The sequence below is a fragment of the Lissotriton helveticus genome, chromosome 9, assembly GCF_964261635.1.
Source record: "Lissotriton helveticus chromosome 9, aLisHel1.1, whole genome shotgun sequence".
In the NCBI taxonomy this organism is placed as follows: domain Eukaryota; kingdom Metazoa; phylum Chordata; class Amphibia; order Caudata; family Salamandridae; genus Lissotriton; species Lissotriton helveticus.
Genome location: NC_136070.1, coordinates 629,179,605 through 629,194,110, shown reverse-complemented (window position 1 = coordinate 629,194,110; position 14,506 = coordinate 629,179,605). Strand labels below are relative to the sequence as shown.

Below are 14,506 nucleotides of genomic sequence, written 5' to 3'. Positions count from 1 at the left end.
TAAGAAACAGTGTGGGGTATACATAAGGGATCTCCCAAGGTGCAAACCTAGCATATTCCATTTCCTGATACTCAGCCAGAATTGTGAAACTTGTAATTCTACAGTACTGGATGGAGTTACAGCAGAACAACGGTTAAAACGCATGTGATTTTACTGGGCCCCCCATTCAATGCAACTCGAAGGGAGGGACTAAAAGTCCATTGGAAGCATCTATGCCTTATATCCTCTTCACAGAAAGAGGTGCACTGATGGCACAGGGGTAACTGCAGGGCTATACCTGGGCCAGAATGAAATTGAAATCACTAGGCATAATACACGAAATTTCTGAACATTTTGCAGTACATGATTTTGCACATTTTTGTAATTGAGAGACAGGTTCACGGTAACATTGGGGCAGATGTATCAAGCCTTTTGCGAATCGCAAAGGCCGAAATTCGCTGAATTTCAGCCTTTGCTAGACGCAAACGGTCTTTTTGCATGTTTTGGCATGCATCAAATTTTCACAAATTAAGGAATCGCAAGAATTTGCGATTCCTTATTTTGCCATAGCATTTAAGGAATCGCAATTTTTGCGATTCCTTAAATGCTATGTATGTAGCATTTTGGTATTGCGAATTTTGGATAAGAAATCGCAAATTAACACCAACTTGAAGTTGATGTTAATTTGCGAATTCTTTTAAAAATGCACAATTTGGCATTTTTGAAGGTGGCATGTGACGCACACACATGCCCATAGGGCATGTATGTGCGCCAAATGCACACACATGTACATTTCAGGGGTGCAGCAGGGTGTCTTTGAGACACCCCTGCACCCTTGAAATAATTCTCAATTTGCGATTAGCAAATTGCGAATTCCCAATTTGAGAATTATTTCACAATCATTCCTATGGGCCTCCTGGCCCATAGGAATGCATGGGAAATTATTCCTTAATTGCGAATTCGCAAAATGCGAATTTGCAAATAAGGAAGATTAAGGAATCGCTAAAAATTAGCGATTTTTTACATACATTCCATTTTGCGAATTCAAAATAGCGATTCCTTAAAAATCGCTATTTAGAAATCGCAAAATGGAATCTTGATACATCTGCCGCATTGTCTCCCCGAGAATCGAGATACATGTTCAGCTCCATCTCCTTCTGGCATCTGGCTTTAACTTTTTATATGAAGTATGCTCTATAGTGGAAAGTGTCAGGCAAGATATCACCGAGTACCATATTTACAAAAATATAATTTTACTAATTTCTGCACATTACTGGTAATAATTCAAGGGAGTGCCTATTTATTTGGTCACCAGCCAAATAGTACACAATCTTTGCTGTTTACCCAGCAAACAGCAATATAGTACATAATCTCTGTTATTGATTAATATCTGAAATCTCACTGTTTATCTGGCTGCAGGCTGAATAGAATAACTCATATACTATTTTTCAGCTGTAGGGATAAATAATGTGAAGGAGGTCTTTATTAAAAGGAGGTGTCTATGCACCCAGTCACCAGTTTAGTAAAAAATAATCTCTGATATTTAGAAGGCAGCTGTTTAAATAGCAAAGATTATTTATTATTCAACCAGATCCACCGGCTTCCTTCTACAAAAATTCATATTTAGCAAGGTTCACTAACCAGTCACATAAGCAGGCCTGCTGGTCAGAGATTTCAGATCTTTCTGAACGAGGAAGCTCTCAGGAGAAGTAATAGACATAGGTGGTAGGGTGAGAGTAAGATCCTGGGAGAGAGAGTGCGGGGCTGGGGAGAGGGGCTAGGCAGAGGGGGAGTACAGACGCTGGTTGTGAAATGGAGCAAAGGAGAGAAGAGACTGAAGGATGAGAGCACTGAGATGGCGTATCAGGGTTGAGAGTGATCAGGCAGATGGAGGTAGTAGGGTTATCAGAGAGAGTTTGGCGAGAGTACAGAGGTTGGACAGTAAGCGGATGGATGTGGACGGTGAGGAGACCAGCTGAGGCTGGTATGTGGAACAGATAGATTGTGGGTGAAATGGAACAGAATGGGGGGAGAGGAGAGACTGGCAGGAAGAGGAGAAAGACTAAGGAAGAGCAGAGAGGCTGATGAGGTCAGTATAACAACAGTTAAAAGGAGAAGAGAGACTGAGGTAAAAAAGGATAGACTCAGGAGGAGAGAGGAGAGCCTTGGTGAGACAGAAATGGGGGCAAGAGAATGGGAGAGATAAAGTGCAGTCTGGGGAGAGCAGAGAGATAGGGAGCAGTGAGTCCAGCGACAACAGCAGAGAAACATGAAGAGAACAGGGACTTGGGGAAAGCTGCAGATGGTAGGAGAGAGCTTGGAGTAGTGGGAGAGGGCAGCTAAGGAGGTGGTGGGACAGGCTAAATGGGGGAGGGTACAGACTGCAGAGAGTGAAGAAACTGAGAGCAAAGAGAGGAGGACAGTGAAGAGTTTGGGTGGAGAGTGGTGGGACTGTAGGGAGAGCGGCGGGTATGGCAGATTGACGGGGAGAGTGCGGAGACTGGGGAGAGAGGATAGAGTGAAGGAGAGCTGACAGACTGATGTGGAAAATTAGTACGGTTTGGTAAACATTATCTGCGCCATCTTGCCTTTTCCCCTGATGCCCCACTTTTTGTCGTGCGCACCCGCCATTTTAGGTGCCTCGATCAGAACCACCCTCTGCATACCACTGACCCCCACTCACTGGCCACCCCCGCTCTCACATGCCCTGGGTCATAAACCCCTCTTCAGCGCAGCCCTGCCTCAGAATCCCATCCTGTTCCCAGCGCGACACCTCCCTTCATTCCTTTCATGGTCCCATGTCCTTTGATACAAATCCCCTTTCCTGTGTGCCCGTTTGTGTTCCTCGTTCCCAGGCCGCCACCTAGCTCTACGGATGCTGTTTATTGTCCCCCACCCGTACAGTAGGAAGCTTACCCCATTAAAGGACCCTCGAGTTGATCAAAGCCCCCACCCTATGAGATCCGATCAACCCCCCACATTCCGTGAATCGGCGGAATGTCCAGCTGCGCGATGATCATCACCTGTTGTGACCGGGGTGGGGACTTCAACTGTAAATGTGTGTGGGAACGGGCCTGAAGGGGAGATTCCGAGGATGTCCTTCCATACTTCAAAGCATTGCAAGAATGTGTTACCTGCAATAAAATTCATAAACTGTGTATAAGAGGCCAGGCCTCAGAGATGCGGTTAGAGCACCTTGTGACGATACTGACTGTCCGAACTGATGTGTTCTCCTCCGGAGAGAATAAACCTTGTTTCCTGCCTTCCAGTCTCCAGCGCCTGCCTCTTCATTGATTAATATTTTGTGGGTTAAAGAGGCGATACCGCCGGGCAAATATTGGTTGTCCTGACCTTGTTTTTACAATTGGCGTCCCAAGCGTGGGGCCCATCAGCGACACGTGGATCCAGTGGGAGAGGTCCTGACGACAGAGTGAACGACTGCAACGATCGGGAGAGCTCTTGCCCAATAGACCCTCGTCTGGCAGCCGATCATCCGAACTTCACTGGTTCCGAACAGACCTCTCTCGAGTGATCTACGGTCCTGACTGGGAACCATCAGGAGTGCCGCGAGGAATACGAGGAAAAGAGGACGATCGGGCGCTGGATTCGGAAGATAAGAAACTGTCCATACGGTCCGGGTAAGGTCGTGTAAACACGACGAATTGCGAAATGATTGATTAATTGATTGGAAAATACTAGTATTACTCTTTGTTGACTTATTTGGAGATTCACTGTCTGCAAACAGAGAAACAACAGGCTCTCTCTCTTTGCAAAGAGTGAAGGATAGGTAACGCAGCCAGCGTGCCTATCTTTCTCCCCCACTGATTGATTGTTTTAACCCACACTGATTAATTGTTTTTGACCCCGAACTACTGTTCGCGGATTGTTTTCTGGAGATTCTCTGTCTGCAAACAGGAAAGAACAGGTTCCTCTTTGCAGATAGTGAAAGGGTAGAGGACGCAGACCTTTTGCGGGCCTACTTATTCTCCCCACTGATTGTTTATTGACTGTTTTGGTTCATGAGGTATTCACTGCCTGCAAACAACGTAGAATAGAAATATTCTGTCTAGTCTTTGCACGCAGTGATAAGATAGGCAGTGCTGACTTTTTGTCCTCGTTGTGAGCCGTCATGTCTGTCTTCTCCCCACTGATTGATAGTTGGTTCAGCCCGGACCGTTTATTAGAGGTGGACCATCTAGCTCCGCTGGAAGGCACCCCTAATAAAGACATGTTCACAAAGTATGGATTAGTTACCATAGCCTATAGTAAGCTGTGGCACAGGTATACCAAAGAAAATCAAGAGAAACAGTGGCCACTGATAGGATCCTTCGATCTTGATAAAATAGAAACGTTAGAAATAGCCCTTTGTAGTAATAAGACAACGCCTATTATGCTCGACAGTCTCGGTATGTGGCGCAAAGAAGCAATGCAACGAAAGAAAAGAGACGAAGTCAGAATAGGTAAAGGAATATATCGACAGGACAACCCCAAGACACATTTACCCGAAAGCAATCCCCCGACACTACGCACAGGACGACCAGACTTAGGGCAAAACCAATGTGCTTTTTGTAAATATTCCGGGCACTGGAAAGCCCAATGCCCGACTCTACTGAACGAGGGTAAGAGCAGAGGGCCGACAGAAATAACAGGCCGGCAGAAAGGGAAAAGGCGTGAGACAAAGATGAATCAGACTGACACGGACAGACCAGATAGAACCACCACGTTTGATTATGCCCGATGGCACAGATTTCGCCAGACCGATTTCAGCGACATGTTTGAGTCCTCATAGATCGAACAACGCTAAGACGGGAAAACCCAGTCTAGCTCTAAGTTACCCGGTGACGAACCCCGTACTACCGCTACTGTTCCCCAACACAAAAAGCCACCCTTCTCGGATAACATACAGAAACAATACACAGAGTAGTCTCGGACAGATTAGTATACATTCCATTAATGAACTCAAACTTCGAGTGCAATGGGACTGATCACTCTCTGCTGCCCCCCCCCCCTCTGTAAAAAGAAAAAGCAATTACAGGCCTGCATAGACAACCCCCCATTACCCAGACATGCCTGTCCAAACAAAATACCTACCCCCACTCCGGAAGTTCCCGAAATGCCGCAGGTCACCGGTCACGCCCATCCGGAAGGTGAAACACACAGCACGTGTGGGGCGGGGCCTGCTGACAGCCATCGATCGAGAAGATCGCCAGTGGGATGTCCAGGAGGCACCACGGGCCCGGCATGAAATGGCCTTCCCACCCCCTTCTTCCTGGGATTGGCGTCCCCCGGGCCACGAGCTGGGAGGGAGAGGCGACGCGAACGAGCCTCTCCCACCTCCTCGGATAGGAGGTTTCCCAGCCCCGGTCCGGCCATCACAAATACCTCTGCTGAAATTGGTACAGGGTGGGCTGGGAGGGAGAGGCGACGCGGACGAGCCTCTCCCACCTCCCCGGATAGGAGGTTTCCCAGCCCCCGGCCCGGCGCCGAAATCCTCCAGCCGGGCGGCGCCCATACTTGCACAGCACCGGACATGCAACGGCGGCGCCCATACTTGCACAGCACCGGACATGCAACGGCGGCGCCCATACTTCCGCAGCACAGGACATGCACCGCGACGCCCATACTTCCGCAGCACGGGACATGCAACGGCCGCCGGCCATACTTCCGCAGCACAGGACATGGGATGGCCCTCAAGTGTACTTGTGGAGTACGGGATGTGGGGTGGCCATCATGCATACCCATGAAAGAGGGCAGCGTGGAGTGCACCGGGAGAGGGAGACGGCGCGAACGAGTCTCCCTCGCCCCCCAGGTGGGGCGCCACAGCTGCACCCTAGCCGAATGTCCTGCTCCTACGACACAGTGTTCCATTTCTTCGCCCCAAAAGGTCTCTTCCACTCTTGCAGACTCGACGAAGGGAGGCTGCTGCAGGGCCTCAAAATGGCGTCTGGGCCCCCTGGAAGGCGGGTCTAGGCCGCTAAAGTAACTCTGACCAGCAGTGTAACTCGGACGCTTGCCCACCGGGGCACGAGCCCCCACCTCCGACAGCATCTCCACAGCCTTGAAGATTCTACAAAAGTCCCCGGAGCCCTCGGCCCCTGCAGGCTTCCGGTGAGGAACCACTGCCTTGATCGCTAACGAAATAACCACGACATAGCCACCCCTTCTGTTAGCACGAGTTTTTTTTGAACTGCCGAAAAGGACTCTGGTCCAACCGCCGGTTGTGGTAAACATTCTGTCCCTGATGCTACTTCCGGACTAACCCGGCCCCGCCCACAATGGCGCCGGTATCAATAGGAACTTACGAACACCTCGTGGTGTTTTTAGCTAATAAGACTTGATGTTCTTACGACACACGCCCACGGTATGCACATAGGAAATCTGATTGCAACTAGTCCGACTGTGCTTCCAATTATGAAATGAATGCCCCTTGATCCCTCAACTATTAATAGACGTTTTTTATTTCCTACAAATGAATGAATAAACCGTTTTACATGTTTTTAATGCTGCAAAATAGCCCCCCCTACTGTACGCACTTTAGCCATCGCCGTGTCCGGCCAAATACGATTGCATTCTCACATCTACATGCTGAACGATTGTGCAAATAAAGGTTTTCCAAACTATGAACAGGTATTGCATGTGTTTTTAAAATGTGGGATCAATGGGAGAGTTTTTCTGTGCACCCTGCTTTGTTCTCTTTTTAAGGTTATTAGAAGATGGTTGCTCAGCCCCGGATGGAGGATCGACTCTAAGGCACGATACTCTGCCCCCGAATATGCGACTGGCTCTGGAACTAATGCATGGAGAAGGACCTCGACTTCTGAGGACGGGTAAAATGAAGTGGTGTAAATGATAGAATGTTATAAGGGTATGGTACTCAAAGGTACTAGGAAACAGGGTTGGCCGACGAGCTGATATGCCTTAGGACAATCACAGCGTTGAAAAAAAAAAAAAATATTTTTAAGGACCCCGATAGCTAGATACATCTACAAACTAGATACCTCGCACTAAGCACCTCTGACCGTCTCCCTCGTGAACAACCTATCGCTCGCCATCCTTGCCACACTGATGCCCCCCCTGGCTTCAGAAATCAAGACCCCAGGGATTATATCCCGAGGAGATAAGACGAGTATGTGGTAAGTAAAGGACTTTCGTGCCCATGCATTTGATATGCTCGAATGTTGTCCCCCTCCCTTCCCCTCCTTTCATCCCTCTACAGGTTACATTGGAATCACGACTGAGGTATGGTGAAGGTCTGAAGCCTCGCCATGTCTGATACATGAAGCGGACTAACGCTGCAAGGTGGCGCCTAAGCACACCCACAAACTGCTCTTGTAACGAAAGAGCCAATAAGTTGTATGATATGATGAAACCCGATCACCCCCAATCCGTGTTGCGTGAATGGGCACATATCACGTATGTCTGAAACTATGAGAAAATGTTTTTATGTGACTGAAGCGTTGACTTAACTAGTCAAAGGACCGAGAGTGCGAGAAGTGCGACACAATGGTGCCTTTTACTCAATGCATGTCCCCCTGTACCCGGCCTAATGCTCGTCCGTCCCAAACTGCATGCTTTCGAAATTCTAACACAGACCCGTAATGTCTCATGTTGTGTAATGCACGGAATAGCCTATCTTAATACACGGCCACTCCCCATGTCGCACGTGTACTATTTAGCCTATTGTTGCACATCTCTCTCTCTCTCTCTCTCTCTCTCTCTCTCTCTCTCTCTCTCTCTCTCTCTCTCTCTCTCTCCTCCACACTCTCACTCTTCCAAACGACTAGCACCTAATTGGCAAACCGCCACCCCTGGTGCACCACCCAATTGGCTCCAAATACCGCAAGTATTTGCACAAATTTGTCTTAAATAAAATCACCTTGATGCCATGTTACTACCTCTCCTTTCTGCTAAATATCGATGAAACCCAGAATTGGCCAAAAGGGAAAGGACAGGTAAGACGACTGAGGTTCCCTAATCTGACCCGTAATAAGGGAACTGCATGTCAGTGGCCTCTATGATAGCGCGACCTTCCCCGTCCCGAATTGTCTCAATACCCAAACAGTAAAGGTGATCGAAACATCCCCATCTTCCCAGAACGCCCCAGTTTTGTATCATCTGCCCCGGACGAGAGTTTAAAAACTGTCCCTCACCCCCGGTTGTAAGAGATGGGTCGACTTACAACTAACACAGGCCAGCCGTTGTTCCTAGAAATGATTTGTTGATGAGCAAGCTACAGAGTTTAGAATTCGAGAAATGTCACTGAACGCTTACCAACTGAACTGTGGCCTTCTGCTAGATAACGCCCTCATGACACAAAGCAAGACGATAGTCCCTCACCCCAGTTTGCTATGTTCCTAGTTGTTTTCCATAAGACTCCGGTCACCCCAAGGAATGAGTCGGATAGTTATCGCAAGCCCCCGTTTTTTTTTTAATAAAGTAGTCAGGTTGTAAGAGACTATGTAGAAATTAGAGTGATGTTTGCAAAGTTAAGATTAGACCGAAATGAAGAAATTGTTGCAATAAACCTTGTTAAAAGTAAAATGTTTAGCTGAAAGGTAGGATGCATTGGTAGAATGGAAAACTGTTTAGCCTATGTTCGTTCCTCGGAAAGATACCTGTCAGACCATGGTGATAGCATGTTGCACTTTTTCGTAAAATATAAAGCACTGGAGAACGGGATAGCTTCGTAAGGCTCGTACTAGGAAAGTGGGTCTCTGCCAGAAGAACTAACGTGACTGTAATAAACAAAATGCAACGAATAGGTACCAGATCTCGTACCACGACACTGAATGTAACACCAACAAACACCAAAGAAATAGTTACGAAGGAAAGTTATAGGACATCCAGCAAGCCCATCATCCATTATTTATATGTTGGTTGTAAACCCCAATGTAACGGATGTTTCTCAGTTGCTTGGAGCTGGGAGAGAAATAGACTTATGTGATTACCTTCCTCTGCCAATTCTCTAAAGACTGTCTTTTCAAACTCATTTAAGGGTACCACTGTCGGAGGAGAGAAAGACCGGATGTGGGAGCACGCGGCCTGACTACAGATCGTGGGACATCTGCGACATTGGCCAAGGCGAGACCGCAACAGTAAGGAATCGCAGGACGAGGCACTGTTTTCGACAAAATGAGAGGAACGGGCTGATCTGATGCCCCTGCTCGATGATCAACATGTGCCGAAAAGTCCCTGCCCTCTGAACTCGGTCATGGGCCCGCCTACCTGAAATTTTCCGCCCCCCTGGTCTGTTCCCGATCTGGCCCTGCTCCATCCCCTTTTCCTCCGACCTACCCTAAGGACTACTCACACACCCCTTCTCCCACCTGAACTCCTTGACAATCGACTCGACACAGGGCGAAAAAGGACCTTTTTGACCAGGAAAACGAGAAAAAGGTCATGCCCTGCAACACAGGACCTAGAATAGAGCTGGACCCATAGCTCCACCGCCGGTGCTCAACAGCGCCAACAGAAGACTACAAAGAATGCTGAGAACTCACTAATAATGGTCCATGACCATGGGACTTCCCCTTCGAACAATGACACCCCTGATTATCGTTTTTACTACGTCTCATTTCTCTCCCAGCCACCATTGTATTGATTGTTCTCCAACCGAATGCGAAAAGAACTTACATATGTAATAACCTATCAGTCCATATTCCGAATGACTATAAGCATCTATGAAATGTACCCAATGCTCTCACTACAGAATCGTTTTTGTCCGATATTGCATTACTATGACTTTCCTGCAACGAGCTTAACGATAGGCCCGCCTCCTAGGATGAAAGATTTTAAACGTAATGAAAGATTCTAAATGTACTGTTTACAGTTCCTTCACATGGGTTCCTACTTCTTTTACTCATGACCGCCACAGTAGACATGGATAGGAAATAGGCCAGCAAGATGTCTTGGGAATGTTAAAGGGAGGACTGTGGAAAATTAGTACGGTTTGGTAAACATTATCTGCGCCATCTTGCCTTTTCCCCTGATGCCCCACTTTTTGTCGTGCGCACCCGCCATTTTAGGTGCCTCGATCAGAACCACCCTCTGCATACCACTGACCCCCACTCACTGGCCACCCCCGCTCTCACATGCCCTGGGTCATAAACCCCTCTTCAGCGCAGCCCTGCCTCAGAATCCCATCCTGTTCCCAGCGCGACACCTCCCTTCATTCCTTTCATGGTCCCAGGTCCTTTGATACAAACCCCCTTTCCTGTGTGCCCGTTTGTCTTCCTCGTTCCCAGGCCGCCACCTTGCTCTACGGATGCTGTTTATTGCCCCCCCCCGTACAGTAGGAAGCTTCCCCCATTAAAGGACCCTCGAGTTGATCAAAGCCCCCACCCTATGAGATCCGATCAACCCCCCACATTCCGTGAATCGGCGGAATGTCCAGCTGCGCGATGATCATCACCTGTTGTGACCGGGGTGGGGACTTCAACTGTAAATGTGTGTGGGAACGGGCCTGAAGGGGAGATTCCGAGGATGTCCTTCCATACTTCAAAGCATTGCAAGAATGTGTTACCTGCAATAAAATTCATAAACTGTGTATAAGAGGCCAGGCCTCAGAGATGCGGTTAGAGCACCTCGTGACGATACTGGCTGTCCGAACTGATGTGTTCTCCTCCGGAGAGAATAAACCTTGTTTCCTGCCTTCCAGTCTCCAGCGCCTGCCTCTTCATTGATTAATATTTTGTGGGTTAAAGAGGCGATACCGCCGGGCAAATATTGGTTGTCCTGACCTTGTTTTTACACTGAAGGAGAGACAGAGTGGCGTAAAATCGAGCAAGCTGAGGCAGTAGAGGGCAGGCTGGAGAATGAAGACAGACAGTGAAAGTAGACCAAATGGGAGGTAGAGAAGACGTGATGCAGAACTGAGAGAATGTTAGGGAAAGAAGAGACAGGTGGAGATAGTGAACAGTCTGGTAGGGAGAGTGGATAAAGGAAGATAGCAGAATGACTGGGAGAGTGGACATTCTGGGGAGAACAGAGAGAGACTGGGGGAGAGTAGTCAGATTACAGTCAGAACGGAGAGAGTAGAGGAAGAAAAGGCAAGCTGAGGCGGGAAGGACAGGCTGTGTGGCAGAGCAGACAGACTGTAAGTATAAGCAGACAGGAAGAATAGAGAGATAGGATGAGCGGAGAGACTGAGAAAGAGAACAGACCGACTGAGAGGCAGAGAAGAGCGAGTGGATAAAGTGCAGATTGGCTGGAGGAGAGATGGGGAGAGTGAAGAGACTGACAGGAAGAGTTGGCAGACTTTGAGAGAAATTTGATAACCTGGGAAGGGAAGTAGAGAGACAGGGAGAGAGCAGAGCCACTAGGAGGAAGAGCAGATAGACTGGGAGGGAGAGTAGACAGACTCAGGATAATGAAGGGGTTGGGACAGAGAGAAGACAGTCTGGGGGGAGAGCAGAGCGACAGAGAAAAGGAGAGCCTGGGAGGGTGAGTGGAGACACTGGAGGAGAGAGGACAGATCATCGGGAAGAGTGGGGTGACTGGGTGAGGCAGAGTGGGTGTTGCCGGGAAAGGAGAACATTTAGGGGTCCATTAGGATGGCGGGTGGACTTAGTCCGCCCGCCATCCCAGTGCAAAACGGGACCGCTCGCCATAGGAACGGCGGTCCCGCCTTGATAATTTAGGATGTGCCCACCACACTGGCGGGCGCATCCTGTATTTTTACCATTGCGGCGGCGTTTCAGAAAGCGCCGCCCGCCGCAACGGTAAAAATGCACGTTGTGCATTTCATAGCATGCACTTTGAAATGCGGGGGGGTACCATAGGTACCCCCCATGTGCACCCCCCACCCCCCGGACTCCCAGGGGGCCCGCAACGGGCCCCCGCAGGGAGTCTGCGCATGCCTTTCCATGGAGGTTTTGCCTCCACGGAAAGGCTTGTCTGCAGGCCCATCGTAATATGGCTGATGGTGTCTATTAGACACCGCCACCATATTATTCCTTTTCCGCTCCGGCCGCAAGGCGACCGGGGCGAAAAGCGGCGGACGGTCTTTCCGTCCGCCGAGGTCCCCCCGCCATACTAATATGGCGGGGGAAAACGAACGCTGATGTCGGGCGGATTGCCCCCGCTAGGCTGGCGGTGGCTACCGCCAGCCTGGCGGGGGCAATCCGCCCGACATCATAGTGGGCCCCTTAGTGCGCTCACAGCATGCAACTCGCCGCCCCTCCACAGAAACGACTCCCAAGGAGATAGACAACTGCAATTAATGTGTTTTAACCAAGGACGTAGCCTTTCATTCACATTGCCACACTGACTCAGTGAGGAATAATAACCATAGTTAGGAATACATTACTGTTATGAGAATATAGTAAGATTGGCCAAAGCCATTGTTATAAAAATACAGGACATAAGATCAGCAAAACAGGTCAACGATTGCGCAAGCAATGAAACAGTTGACTCCACCCATTACAGTGTAACACTTCAGAATGTACTTGAAAGATCAGTCCAAGCCATTATTGTTCTGAGAATACAGTAAGTAAGATCAGCAAAACAGTTCATAGATTATGCAACAAATAAAACAGTTGGAATTAGTCCGGAATGAAAAAGTGCCAGCAGGTCCTTTTCCATATCCATTGCCCATGCCCTCTACCCAGGAATTCACTGTAGGGCAACTTCTCCTTCACTCAGAGGGATGGGCAACACCCGCAGTTCCACATAAACCAGGGATTCACATTGCACTCCGTCCCTGCCGGGGTAACTGTCACTAGCAAAACCCTAAAAATGTTCAAATTCCAGACATCGTGGGGTAGGGCAGAGAGGTCCAGGACCACCAGCAGGTCAGTCCCTCTCCTGCCTAACCAGTGTCCGCTCAAATCACCCCTCCAAGGGGAAGGCTCAGTAAATCAGTCAAAATTTTGGGTAGCTCCTGTTCTCTGCTTCAAAAAATTCTGCCAATTCCTCCTTCCTTCAGGGGTGGGTGGGTGGTTATTTGCTGTGGTATGCTGGCTGGTGCGTGGTAGAGATAAAAAGAGGCTGATCCCTTGCCTCATGATGTGAGTGAAACAGACAAGGGACTCCCACTTTGGCTCTTGCCCATGGAGTGACTAAGGATGCCCCACTGATATTCTCGGGTCTGGTAAGGAGGGACAGAGAAATACTGGGGAGAGCTCACAGATTGGCAGTGGGAGCCAAGAGATTGAGGGAGTGTGGTCAGATTGGAGGAGAAATTTCAAAGACTAGGGGTAGAGTGGCAAGCTGAGGCAGAAGAGGGTAGCGGTTGGGCAGAGAAGACAGACTGGAGGTGAAACCAGGTAGACCGGGGGAAGATCAGAGAGTGATGAGACTGGGAAATGAACATATAGTCTGAGGAAACGTTGAGGGATGGGGAGATCAGAGAGACCTGGAGGGAAAGAGGTCGAATGGAGAAAATAATGAACGCAAAGACACTGGTGTGGAGAGTGATGAGGCGTGCAAGGAAAACAGGCAGAGTAGCTGAGGGAGGACAAGGCAGCATGGCAGGGTCAGAAGAGTTTGGCAAAGTGGCAAGACAGGGAAGGTGAACAGACAATCTAAGGAAGAATGGGGAGACAAAGTGAGAGGTGAGAGATTGAGAGGGAGAATGGCATTGCTGGGGAAAGCAGGAAGACTGTGGGGAGCTGGGAGACTGCTATGTATGTTAGATAAACTGGGTGTCAGCAGAGGCTGGAAATGAGCACCAACAGTCTTAGTTTAGCATTGAGAGATTGGAAGAGAGTAAAGAAATAATGGGGAGAGCAAACAGATGTGTGTAGAGACTAGAGGGAGTACAGAGTCTGGGAGGATGTATGAACAGAGTAGCAGGGAGACCAAAGACATAAGGCGTGCCGAGAGACAGGGAGTAAGAAAAGACAGTCTTTGAGGTATAACAGGGAGACTTACAGAGTGTTAAGACAGGAACAGAGTGGACAGTCTCATAGGGAGTGGAGATAAAAGGGAGGAGGCTCGCAGGGAGATCAGACAGTCTGGGCATTGTGACTGGGGAAAGTCGGGACATGGGAAAGGGGATCAGGCAGTCTGGGAGGAGAGCAGAGATATTGGAGGGAGAGCAGAGAGACTGACTTAGAGAGCAGTGAGACTGCGGAAGATACTAATTGTGAGAGTGAATGGACAGAGAGAAACAGGGAACTGAACAGAAGGATTAGCATGCACATAGTCTGCAAGGAGAGCAGGGGAAGAGGGGAGAGGGGAGAGGGGGAGAAGGAAAGTCTGGCTTGGAGAGCAGTCAGTCTAAGGAAGACAGGTAATGGACACACTGAGCAAGAGAGCAGAGAGATGGGGATTGTGGAGAGACAGAGAGAAAGGAGGCAGTCTGGGTGTGAGGATAGACATAGAGATTGAAAGTGAAGGCCGACTAGAAGGGAGAGCAGAGAGATGGAGAGAGAAGCATAGACATAGTATAAAGACTGATGGAGAGTTAGGAGCAATGTGAAGAGATTGAGATGGGGACTGGCAGCACGAGGGAGAGTGATGACATAAGGTGGAAGCAGAGAGAGTGTCTAGTAGAGCAGAAATCCGGGGGACATTGGAGAAAACG

General features: G+C 48.9%; 1 protein-coding gene across 1 annotated transcript in view; it reads right to left on the bottom strand.

The window, feature by feature from the left end:
* The window catches only part of LOC144781711 (cytochrome P450 2F2-like), a 797,810-nt gene that overhangs the window by 202,872 nt on the left and 580,432 nt on the right, over positions 1 to 14,506 (bottom strand). The gene's annotated exons all lie outside the window — the stretch shown is intronic.